Raw genomic sequence first — 13,834 nt, 5'->3', positions numbered from 1 at the left:
AGGTGTACAAGAGTAGAAACTGAAACAGTAGAACAGCAAGCTTTGCATTTCCCACATGAAAAATGGCCAGAGTAAGTGGTGGTGGATGGGGTGAGTTCCCGATACTCAGAAGATATTAACATATTCCTTAAATTCCAGCAGCACCGAAAGGCGAACCACAGCCATTCTGAAAAATTGGTAAAGTGCTCAAACAAGGCAAGGACATCGGATGATGTTACAGACATGTCTGCATCAGGAGAAAAGGACAACACACACCTGAAAATATCACGATCATCAGAAGATGGCTTATTAAAAAATAGATCGTGATTTGTGTACAGTGCATGCTTGAATGCACATTTAGTAACACAAAATGGATAGCCATGATTTAAAAAGTCATTAAACATAGAGCTAGCCTGGGATAAAAACTCTTCCCTGGACCAGCATATTTAATGCAGGTTAAAAAAATTGGCTCACCAGGATATTATTCCGTAGAGAGCGTGGATGACAAGTTCTATATGAAAGGAGGGTGTTCCTATCAGTAGGTTTTTTGAAACTTGTGGTGTGAAATTCACCAACAAAAATAGATACTAAGGTATCTAAAAAAAGGAAACACTACCAGACTCAATATGTGCAGAGAATTTTAAATTAGGATTGCAGGAATTGAGCCAGTCAATAAACAAAAATAATTGTATATCTGTACCTTTCCAAATCAGAAAAATATCATCAATATAATGATACCAGGATAAGATGAATAAGAGAAAATGTTCTTCATGAGTGCTAGGCATGCGAGCTCTACTGAAAAAATGTGTAGGCATAAATAAAAGGTCCTGGCGATTCTGTAGAGATTTCTCTACCACATCTATCGCTTCAGATTGGGGAATATTAGTACAAAGAGATTCTATGTCCAGTGTAGCAAGAAAAACTGGTTCTGAATGACAGCTTTCAGATCGATCCTATTATGTGCCTCTTTAGGCGGACCCAACTCCTTCACTTAGTATGCTTATTTCATCATTGGTGCAGGAAGCATTAGATGCCGATTATATTAATTCTTGAGAAGCCGCCTTTTTGATTGAACTTCACCCTCCTCCCTGTGGGCGGTGGCACCTCTCACTCCGGCGCAGGATTCACATCCATACCAAAACATAACATTCATTGGGTGCTGGAGAGAGACAGAGATAACCACTTTGTAAGGCTCAGTCTGATACTCTATATATGGACCATTGTAAGGCAACACTTTGATTCGGGGTGAGTTTTTGGGAGATGGGTTAGGGTTAAGGGAATGGTGTTATAGACACATTCAGAGGCATCCATTGTAAAAGTCACATCATTAAATATTTTTTGACTTTATAAGGGATGAAAAGGAGTTGATTTGTACAAATCAGCTAGCAGACACTGCAGTGTACAAATCAACTCCTCTCGGTAGAATTGTCATGCTTAAATTGAAATCCTGGAAATATGGAAGAACTTTTAGCTATTTGCCAGTGGTGTTGGATACATTTGTTGGGATTGAGTCCCTGAGGCGATTCTTCGGGGTAGCGTGGCTCTCCAGAAAGCGTTCTTGGAGACGCCTATCAATCTTTCTAGTTAGATCGATAAGGCCTTCGAGGGAGGTAGGGAGTTCTCATGCCGCCAATTCATCTTTTATCCTGGGAGCCAATCCCTCCAGGAAAATAGCGTGCAGGCTGTCTCCGTGCCAATTCAGCTCCGTGGCCAGAGTACGGAATTTAATTGCGTAGTCGGAAAGAGAGTGAGTTCCTTGGCGCAGCTGCAAGAGATCAGATCCCATGGTTGGAAGCCTGCCAGGTTCTTCAAATACCTGTTTAAAGGTGGACACGAATTGCAGAAGGTTGAAAAGAATGGGGTCAGAGCGCTTCCACAAAGAGGAGGCCCATGCCAACTCCTTACCGTCCAAAAGGGACAAGATAAAGGTTGTCTTGATCAGATAATTTGGAAACAATACCGCTTGGAGGGTGAAATGCATATAGCATTGGTTCAGGAATCCCTGACACCGTTTGGGGTCCCCAGAGTAATGTGGTAGGGCCGGCGTGGAAATGACCACCTGACCAAGGTCAGATGCCAACATGGAGGCCTCAGGGGTAGGTGGTGGGACAATAGGCTGAGTCAAGGCATCTTGTCGAGCCTCAAGATGATTTATATCCGCTGCCACCTTTTGCATGCTTAGCTGAAGATCCTGGAGCTTCTGGAGTATCTTGGGAATAGACTTTAACATGGCCAGGTCCACAGGATAGGAATCCAGCCGGACATGTAGATGCTCCAAGGAAGAGGCCAGAGTTTCAAGAAAACGCTGCTGCTCCTGGACTTTGGCAGCCAGGCCTGCAATGGCTTGGAGGGCACGCGGCTCCACCGAGTCCATGGCCTTTGCAATCTGTTGTGCTGGAGGTGGACCCTTGGCCTGGTGCAGAGTTGGTACGGCCCTCTGGTCGGACCCAGAGAGCACATGCTACCAGGAGGCAGCGCACACGAGGAGACAGACGCAAGCCGGAGCTTTGCCAATAACAGTCCAGGGTTTCCGCAGGTTGAGCCCTTGGGTACCCGGACCGCCTGGACTTAGGTGGGCCTCTGGAGGTCTCCCGGAGAGATGACGGAGTAGTCAGGCCAGCTGTGGTCAGGTTGGAGAAGATGGCGTAGTCGGACAGGCGGAGGTCAGGCTTGGAGAGGTCAGCGTAGTCAGGCAGGCGGAGGTCAGGCTTGGAGAGGTCAGCGAGGTCAGGTGAGCAAAGGTCAGGCTTGGAGAAGACAATCCGAGGTGGGAGAGGTCAGGAACTCTGAAGATACCTGGAGGCAAAAGGAACGAAGAACCTTATTGCAAAGGCAAGCTCTGACTGTCAGAGCTTGCCTTAAATAAGCCCGGTGAGATGATGTCATCTGGGAGGGACGGCAACATAGGGTGCCGCAGACCTTTAAATAAAGAGGAGGGGCACGCGCGTGCACCTGGGAAATCCCAGGGAGGAGGAGTGCAGGACCCTGGAGAGCTGCATCCCTGCCGCTGAAGACGGAACATGAAGCAGGAACAGGCCGTAGAGTGGATCCCGACATGGGAGCAACCTCCTGCCGTGGAGACGCAGCCGGGGGAGGCTCCATGCTGTAGGCAAGGCCGGGGATGGAGGCCCCTCCCCCTGGAGGGGATAAGGAAAGGTCAGCGGCCTCCGGGCCTCCTGGAAGTGCTGTCGGCGGCCCCTGCCGCAGTGGAAATGGCAGCATGGGAGGTTCCCTGCTGCGGGTTGTGGCAGCGATGATAGCGGTTCCCGCAGCGTGGATAGGAGTCAGCGGCCTCCGGCCGCAGGAGAAGTTCACAAAAAGAGGTGAGACTCTGGCCGCGGGCAGGATCACAACACTAATGGGTATAAAAAAAACAAAAAGGTACATCATCTCCTGAAGAAAGAATTATATATTCTCATGTGAATTTTGAACAGTGTGAGGCTGATTGGATTAGAGAAAGAGAAAGGTGTGATTGGGCTGAGGGTTCAGGGTCTCAATAAGTAAATAATTGGAATCAGAGCTTATCTATAGCTTATCAAAATCAGTCACATTCATGTTAAAATTGGCCAGGGCTGAACATAAATATGTACTTTGGTTTTTAAGGACGTTAATGTTTAGAAAAATTGTGCATAGAAAAGAGAGAAAATGGAGAAGGGACAAAGATGTTGATATGAAATTAGATTATCAGGAACATTTGCGTGAGTATAGAAAGCTCATGCTGCAGGCCAAAAAGGATTATTATGCGAATGTATTGCAGAAAGATATAAACAAGCCTTTAGAATTGTTTAAAATAGTGAAGTGTCTTGTTGCACCCATCAGTCGCAGATGGCTGCGACCTCTCATGTTCACTTCTTTTTTTTGCTGCATCATCAAATCTAGCACGAGTGGCAGCCTCCGCCAGTCACTGCCGACCTCTCTGGCATTCCCGGGACATCGTGGGCGCTGCTGACTGCCATCTTGCTTCTGGAGTCACATAGGCGTGTACGCATGGGCCAGCTATGTACACGTCATGGCGGGAACCTCAGGGGTGTCCCCTCCGGATGACGTAGTCTCGCTACCTGTACATAAGCAGACTGGCCCTATACACTGACGAGTTAGCAAGGAATTTCGAAAGGCGAACCACAGCCATTCTGAAAAATTGGTAAAGTGCTCAAACAAGGCAAGGACATCGGATGATGTTACAGACATGTCTGCATCAGGAGAAAAGGACAACACACACCTGAAAATATCACGATCATCAGAAGATGGCTTATTAAAAAATAGATCGTGATTTGTGTACAGTGCATGCTTGAATGCACATTTAGTAACACAAATTGGATAGCCATGATTTAAAAAGTCATTAAACATAGAGCTAGCCTGGGATAAAAACTCTTCCCTGGACCAGCATATTTAATGCAGGTTAAAAAAATTGGCTCACCAGGATATTATTCCGTAGAGAGCGTGGATGACAAGTTCTATATGAAAGGAGGGTGTTCCTATCAGTAGGTTTTTTGAAACTTGTGGTGTGAAATTCACCAACAAAAATAGATACTAAGGTATCTAAAAAAAGGAAACACTACCAGACTCAATATGTGCAGAGAATTTTAAATTAGGATTGCAGGAATTGAGCCAGTCAATAAACACTTCACTTCACTTCACTTGGACTACCGGTTCCAGTTCCTGGCTTGCTGTGTGAACGCTCTGAGTACCTGCTCCTCGGGGGCTCTTCCGCATTCCTAGGCTATCCACTCCTCGGAGGGCCTTCCTGCCTTTGAACTCCTGTTTGTTCTACTTCTCAGGACTTCCCTTGGAACCAAGTCTCATGAGAACTTTTTCGTACTTCAACTCTACCAAGCCTTGCTGGGATTCCCTGCAGTGTACCCCGTGCCTCAGGCCACTACCGCGTCCTTCTCAGCAGGATTCACTTCACCATACCCTGCGCTGAAGATAGCTGCCTTAACTTCTTCAGGAACCTTCTGAACTTCCGTACCTCTGACTACCTCAGCATCCCCATCATTGTACAGTCATCCTCAGCATACCCCGCTCTGCACACCCCAGATCTGCACACCTGAGGTAATTGCTTCATCACTGAGAAGACTGTCTGGTGTACCCCGCACTGCGGGCCACTACCGGATCTGCACACCTGACATAATTGCTTCACTACTGAGAAGGCTGCCTGGCGTACCCAGCTCCACGGGCCACTACCGGATATTTACATCTGAGATATCACCCTGGGTATACCCCTTGCCCATGAACTGTATTTCAACTGCAGTTCCCTGCTCCACTGGTTCTACTCTTTCTCCTCTATAATAAAGTGACCTAAGCCTCTGAGACCGCGCCTACCTACGGTGAGGCCCACAGGGCTCCTCCCTGTGGGCGGAGTCATCTCTCACTTTGGCCCATCGTTCACATCCATACCAAAACATAATAGATTGCTAACTCATGGACCCGGCTCAGGTCTCAGCCCTCCAGGCCATCCCTGGCCTGGCCCAACAACTCTCCGAACAACAGAGGATACTAGAGACTTTGGTTAACCCTTTCAACCAGTTGAGCTCTCGACTGGACTCTGCCTCTATGCCTGACAAACTTTCCACTTCACAAGTTTTGCCTATACGTTTTACAGGTGATCCCCTGTTATGTAGGGGCTTTCTGAATCAGTACTGTAGGACCCAAAAAACAAAGTGGAAGCTGATCCAATGTTGCTGGAGCAATAAAACGAAAAAGAGATCTGTGTATTGAATAACTTTTATTGTATTTGTCCGACTCCATTTATTATTATCATATTATATTTTTATCATTTTATCATTTTGTTTTTATTGTCTCCTTTTATTGTCTCCTTGATTTCTCAAAAACCACATATTTTCATTATCTATCATTTATTTATATAACTAATAGGTATGCAATTTCTTTTATATGATTTTTTTAGACTTTTAGTTTATTCATTTTATTTAATTCATTTTAGGTTCACAATTTTCATTTTATCACTTGACACATGTTTATAGGTTTTAGATGTTTATTTAGCCACTCCTCAAACTATTTTAATTATTTTATTTCCCCATATTCTTATATTTTGACTATTTTAAATGTAATACTTTTATTCACATTGAACATATTTTTTCACATTTTTTACTTACATGTTTTAACTTATTTTTTACCAATAGACACATTATTTTGTTCATATTAATTACTTTTTTAGAAGAAATGTATTTTTATTATTTCTTTATTTTAGGTTGTTTTCTCTTATTTTTATACATATGGTTCTTAACCACATTAGGTTCATAGGGTCCTAACTATATCCTTATTTGTCATACAGCACATCGGGTCGAACTTAATATAACCAGTCAGTTGATTTACACCATTTTCACCGACACACAAACGTCTCCCCATTTTGCCCAAATTCATATTTTTTAAGCAAAAAAATTGGTCTGAACTAGTTACAATTTTGGTGGGCTTTCTGTTGAAACATTGCGAGAATACATTTAAATATTCCCGTATTTATGAGCGACCCATCATAATTTCACTATGCTTTGAACTGACGAAATGTGTGGCGGGCTTTGTGCTGAAACACTTCGTGAAGACTTTTAAACATTCCCGCTTTCATATACAAGCTGTCTTATTTAAATTATGTGCTGCAGGTAAGACTTTTTGTTACTCTAAGGGCCTCATTTTCTAACGTTAGTGCATGCTTGCGCTATCAGCACAAGCCTGCACTGCTAGCGCAAACGTGCGCTAGCGTCATCAGGGCGGGGTCGGCCCCAGAAGAGGAGGAGTCAGGGCGTCTCCAGGGCTGACCCTGCGAAGAAGGCGCTGACAGTGAAAAGGTAAGGAGCCTTTTCGCTACCTATTTCGCGCCCAATAACTACACCTTCTATGGTGTAGTTATTGGGCGCGATGCCAGCAGCGATCGCACCGCAGAGGTGCAATCGCTGCCGGCTAGTGCAAGACCCCTGTTTCGGCCCCCCGCCCCTCATTACCGCATTTTTCTAAAGTATCACAGGCCTGCGATACTTTAGAAAATGAGGCCCTAAGTGTTGGTTAGACAGTATAGCCCTTTATGTTCTCGTATTCACTCGTTGAACCATTCTTTACAGTTCCCTGCCAGAAGTTGAAATATTATTCTTAATCCAGATGAGCTGTTCTTACATTTTTTGATTTGACACACGGCATTGCTCAGTGAGTTGTGAAATCCTTACATCAATTTTTCACTATAATAATAATTTTTTATATGCATGACTTTACAATGATGTTGTTTGAAACATTAAGCCTATCCACAATTTTTTATTAGAAGTATATAATGCTCGTTTTTTAAATAAGACATGCAGGCATAACATGTTTGCCGCTATTGTATGCATTGTATTCACACACAACTTTGTGGTGATTCCACCTAAGAAACCTCATTTTTCTAAAAAAATGTTTTTTAGACTTGGATATGTAGCCTAGCACAACTGGTACTTACATGAAACGTTGACTAAGTTACACTCACGGCATCGACTGTACTAGCAGCGCTAAGGTAATGTTTCCTAAACCTAAACTAAATCAGTTGGCTCATTATAAACAATTGAAATTTAACACAGACGAAGACATTTTTAGTCTGCATTCAAAGCTGCACTACCTTGGCATTTTTACATTATAGATTTGGTATGTAACACCCATGCAGCTATAAGATTTCAACCAATTTAGGACAATTTTATTTCACTTTTTATTTTTTGATATTTTGTATTTTATATCTTCCACTTTTACATTTTTCTTGTTTTATTTGTTTTTAATTGGTACCCACCTTTTTTATATATGTTAATTCAATATTTAAAGCTATCCCATAAATGGATGTGTTTTGTTTTTACGCCAAGTTGTTTTAACACCTAGTTGTCTTCATTAGAATCACCATGTAATAACCATGATGTTTTTGCACTGTAATATTATCATTCAAGGATCCATCTATACAGATCTCCCCTTCTTCTTTTTCACTGCGGTCTTATCTAGTATTTACCCCCAGTTTTTTGCTATTTTTACGTTGTAGCTGCATTCTTTGTACCATTATGATGTAAGTACAGTAATACACACATACCAACATGTTTTAAATTAATAACACAAGCTATTCATACTCAGCACAGCACTCATGCATTTGCGTTTTATAAATGTTTGTGTTTCATTTTGTTTCATTTAAAGTTTTTTGTAAACTTATGTGCACACAATTGAGCTTGTTTCATTTTATAAGCTAGACATGACAGTTCAGTTTTATATATATACATACATTTATGTTTGATATGTCTTATATATGTATGTTTTGATTTTGGTTTTAATTTTGTTCTCAGTAGCCCCTGAGGCAGCTCCTCTGGGAGCAAAACTCGGCCAGAGTCAGGCAAATCCATTAAAAGCCATTCGATACACTGATCTCTTTTTTGTTTTTTTGAAACAGTGCTGTATGCACTTTTCCCTGCAACCTACCTACTTTCCAGACGTAGTGTCCAAAACTACATACATCCTGTCTCTTTTAGATAGGAAAGCGCTGGCATGGGCATCACCTCTTTGGGAGCATAATGATCCAATTCTCAAAGATTTGACCGGCTTCCTTGCTCTCTTTCGTTCTGTTTTTGACAATCCCGCTCGCAAGACTATCGCTGGATCTGTACTCCTGCATCTCCGACAAGGTACCAAATTTTTAGCTGACTATGTTATTGAGTTTAAAACCTTGTCCTCGGAACTACATTGGAACCTGGATTGCCTACGGACTATTTTCCTGGAAGGCCTTAACTTTCGCATTAAAGATGATCAAGCAGCACGTGAGCTTCCTGATCACTTGGACTCTCTCATTGACTTAGCTGGAAGAATTGATCGTCATCTGCGTGAGCGCTCACAGGGGCTTAAAGCTTCCAAGAAGATGCCATCGGGGGTTCCTCGCTCTCGTCCACCAGTTACCCAAACTACGCCGGTACCCATTATTGAAGAAGAGGAATCCATGCAACTGGGCCGCAGTAATTTATCCGCTAAAGAGAGGCATCACCGGAAAAGACTAGGCCTCTGCATGTACTGTGGACAACCTAGTCACACTGTTGCCACCTGTCCTATCTGTCTGGGAAACTCACAGACCTAGGATCCGCCAGAGGACTCCTCCTAGGTCTAACCTCTCCATCTCCTCCACTGACCCTTCCAGTCTCTTTTAATTCCGAAGCCCTTGAGTTCCATACATTAGCCTTAGTGGATTCCGGTGCCGGTGGGAACTTTATACTCAGACAACTTGTGAAGCACCTACGAATTCCCATTGTTCGGATACCCACACCACTGCTCTTGTCTTCTATTCATGGCGAGCCATACCTGGTGAGGTCTCATTTACCACTCAACCTATCCATCTCCACACAGGGTCTGTTCATACAGAGACCATCTCTTTTTTAGTCCTAGATAAGGCAATACATCTGGTGGTACTCGGATTACCATGGCGACAATTGCACACAACTCAATTTGACTGGAGCACCCTTCAACTATCCCAATGGGGGAAGTCTTGTCATGGGAAATGTCTCGAGGTGGTAACGCCTATGCTATGCATGACTTCTACCACATCTCTTCTGGGCCTACCTCCACAATAGTCCGCCTATCAAAACGTATTCTCTAAAGCAGCAGAAGATGCTCTACCACCTCACCGATCATTTGACTGTGCCATCAATCTACTACCTGATACTGAGCCTACCAGAGGAAGGGTGTACCCACTTTCTCTCTCAGAAACCCAGGCCATGTCCTCCTATATCCAAGAGAACTAGGCGAAGGGCTTCATTCAACCTTCTAAGTCTCCTGCTGGGGCCGGGTTCTTTTTTGTGGGCAAGAAGGACAGCTCCCTTCACCCATGTATAGACTGCCAGGGCCTGAATGAGATCACTATGAAGGATCGCTACCCACTGCCATTGATCTCCGAACTTTTTGATAGGCTCCAAGGAGCCAAAATATTCACAAAATTGGACCTTAGAGGGGCATACAATCTGGTCTGAATACGCCAGGGCGATGAATGGAAGACAGCATTTAATATCCACGATGGCCTTTGCAATGCCCCGGCTGTGTTTCAAAACATGATTGAAGGAAATTTTCAAGGACATGCTTTACACCTGCATAGTAGTCTATTTTGTCGATATACTGGGGCAGATTTTCAAAGGGGTATGCGCATAAGATACGCGCGTACCCCCCGAAAACCTGCTCCAAGCTCCCCCTGCACACGCCAACCTATGTTGCATAGGCTGCCAGCGCACACAAAGCCCCGGGACGCACGTAAGTCCCAGGGCTTTCCTGGGGGGGGGGGTGTTGGGGCGTGTCAGGGGGCGTATCGCGGCCGGCACATCATCGGGGGCATTCCGGGGCAGGGCCATGGGCGTGGTTCCGGCCCAGGGGCGTGGCCGCAGCCCCCGGACTGGAACATGGTGCGCTGGCAGCCGGCCCGGCATGCACAAGTTACACCTGCCTCGGGCAGGCGTAACTTTTGGAATAAAGGTGGGGGGGAATTAGTTGGGGACGGGGGTGTGGGTTAGGTGGGGAAGGGAGGGGAAGGTGGGGGAGGCGGAGGGAACGGAGGCAGGCTGCGCGGCTCGGTGCATGTAGGCTGCCGATTTTGCGCAGCCTTGCGCGCACCGACCCTGGATTTTAAAAGATACGCGCGGCTACGCACATATCTATTAAAATCCGGCTTACTTTTGTTTGCGCCAATCACGCAAACAAAAGTACGCACGGGCATAGTTTTTTAAAATCTGCCCCTCTGGTTTTTTCCCAGAACCTCCAGAACCACCAAGTGGACATCAAGAGGGTTCTCCAGAGATTGAGAGATAACCACTTATATGCCAAATTAGAGAAATGCTCTTTTCACCAAGAATCCGTTACTTTTTTAGGCTATGTGGTATCCAGCCAGGGGTTCCAGATGGTTCCGCAAAAGACCAAGAGTATTCGAGACTGGTCCCAACCTACTGGACTTAAAGCTCTGAGGAGATTTCTCTGATTCACCAACTACTACAGATCATTCATTCATCACTATTCCACCTTGACCGCGCCTCTTACTGCCATGATGCGAAAAGGAGCTAATCCTTCTCAATGGTCCCCAGAAGCCATGATCTCCTTTCAAAAACTTAAGGAGGAGTTCCTTCAAGAGCCTCTTTTATGCCACCCAGATCCCCGATGACCTTTCATCATTGAGGTGGATGCTTCAGATGTCGGGGTAGGAGCAGTCCTTAGTCAAACCGCTGACAACCATACCCTATATCCCTGTTCCTTCTTTTCTCGGCATTTTTCCCCAGCCGAACGGAACTATGGGATAGGAGACAAGGAACTCTAAGCGATTAAATTGGCATTTGAGGAATGGTACCCGTGGCTCAACATCAAATCACGATTTACACCGACCACAGAAACCTTGAATACTTGCGTCAGGCACAACGCCTGAATCACAGACAGGCTCATTGGTCATTATTTTTCAACCACTTTGACTTCCTCTTGAAGTACCGCCCAGCGGACAAGAACACTCGTGCAGATGCCTTATCCCATTCCTTTTCTACAGAAGATGTTCCTGACACTCCGTGTCATATCATCGACCCTAATAGGGTACTTCTCTCTGCCACTCACACGGATCCATCTGGGAAAACAGTGGTTCCACAGATCCTCCGGAAGAAGATACTCTGATGGGCCCACGATTCTCTATTCGCAGGTCATCCCAGACAATCTCGAACCTTAGCTACTCGACAAAGGTATTACTGGTGGCCCTCCATGAAAAAAGACATTCGGGCCTAGGTGGAATCTTGTCCTACCTGCCTAGACAGAAACCACCGCTGGGTTGTCCTTGGGATCCTCTTCAGCCACTACCCGCTCCAACTGAACAGTGGACACATATTGCCACGGACTTCATAGTTGACCTACCAGTGTCTGACGGCAATAACACCATCTGGGTCACAGTGACCGTTTTTCTAAAATGGCCCATTTTGTGGCGCTGCCCGAGTTACCTTTGGCTCCAGAATTGATGAAACTATTCATCCGTCATGTCTTCCGTCTCCATGGCCTGCCAAGACATATCCTCTCTGACAGGGGGGTCCAATTTACAGCTAAGTTTTGGAAGGCTCTATGCAGAAAATTTGACATCTCGCTGGATTTCACAAGCGCTTAACACTCCCACAGGCAAACGGACAAATTGAAAGAACAAATCGCACACTAAAACAATTTCTCCAAGCCTATATTAATTCCAGGCAAAGCGATTGGTCTGAGTTGCTTCCATGGGCCAAATTCGCATTGAATTCTCATCCATCAGCGTCTACAGGGTCATCATCCTTTCAACTTTTCTATAGACAACAACCTTTACCTCCTCTACTGGTTCCATTGTCGGTACCATCTCCAGCAGCCTAGGTATCGGCACAAGAACTGCATCAACTCTGGCAGCACACCAAGGAACTTCTTCAGAAGGCTGGACAGAAGGCCAAAATGTTCTGTGTCGCTCACCACTGAGCCGCTCCACAGTTTCAACCTGGAGACAAGGTATGGCACAGTACCCGCTTCATCCACCTAAAACTGCCTTCTGCCCAATTTACGCCTAGATACATTGGACCTTTCGCAATGTTTCGCCGCCTGGGCCCCGTCACCTAGCACCTACAGTTACCTGCCTCTCTGCGCATCCACAATGCCTTCCACATCTCCCTTCTCAAGCCTCTCATATTATCGGAATTCTCGAAGAAAACACCTGAATCACAACCTCTTACAGCTGAAGAGGACATCACTTATTAAGTTGAGAATATATTGGATGTGAGAAAGCATGGAAGCTGCTGGGAGTACCTCATATCCTGGGAAGGATTTGGTCCCGAGGAGAATAGTTGGGAGCCTGCAAGCAACATCCTCGACAAGGAGTTGATCTGGCAATTCTACGTTTCCCATCCTAGGAAACCAAAACCCCTGGGTAGGGGCCCTAAAAAGGGGAGTACTGTTGCACCCGTTGGTCGCAGATGGCTGCGACCTCTCATGCTCACCTCTTTTTTCGCTGCACCATCAAATCTAGGACGAGTGGCAGCCTCCGTCAGTCACCGCCGACCTCCCTGGCATTCCCGGGTCTCCGTGGGCACTGCCGACTGCCATCTTGCTTCTGGAGTCACATAGGCGCGCGCACGCATGGGCCAGCTATGTACACATCATGGCGGGAACCTCGGGGGCGTCCCCTCTGGATGACTAGTCTCTCTACCTCTACTTAAGCAGACCGGCCCTATGCACTGACGAGTTAGCAAGGAGTTTCCTCATTGCTGAATCCTCTTCACTTGAACTACCGGTTCCAGTTCCTGGCTTGCTGTGTGAACGCTCTGAGTACCTGCTCCTCGGGGGCTCTTCCACGTTCCTAGGCTATCCGCTCCTCAGAGGGCCTTCCTTGCCTTTGAACTCCTGTTTGTTCCACTTCTCAGGACTTCCCTTGGAACGACATCTCGTGAGTATTTTCTTCGTACTTCAACTCTACCAAGTCTTGCTGGGATTCCCTGTGGTGTACCCTGTGCCTCAGGCGACTACTGCGTCCTCCTCAGCAGGATTCGCTTCATCATACCCTGCGCTGCAGATTGTTGCCTCAACTTCTTTAGGAACCTTCTGAGCTTCCGTACCTCTGACTACCTCAGCATTACCATTATTGTACAGTCATCCTCAGCATACCCCACGCTGCGGGCCACTACCGGATCTGCACACCTGAGGTAATTGCTTCACTACTGAGAAGGCTGCCTGGTGTACCCTGCTCCGTGGGCCACTATCGGATATTTACATCTGAGATATCACCCTGGGCATACCCCTTGCTCAAGAACTGTATCTCAACTGCAGTCCCCACTCCACGGGTTCTGCTCAGGAACTATACTTTAACTGCAGTTCCCCGCTCCATGGGTTCTGCTCTCTCTCCTTT

This window comes from Rhinatrema bivittatum, chromosome 2 (genome assembly GCF_901001135.1).
Source record: "Rhinatrema bivittatum chromosome 2, aRhiBiv1.1, whole genome shotgun sequence".
NCBI classification, from domain to species: domain Eukaryota; kingdom Metazoa; phylum Chordata; class Amphibia; order Gymnophiona; family Rhinatrematidae; genus Rhinatrema; species Rhinatrema bivittatum.
Note: the sequence above shows the minus strand (reverse complement) of the source record.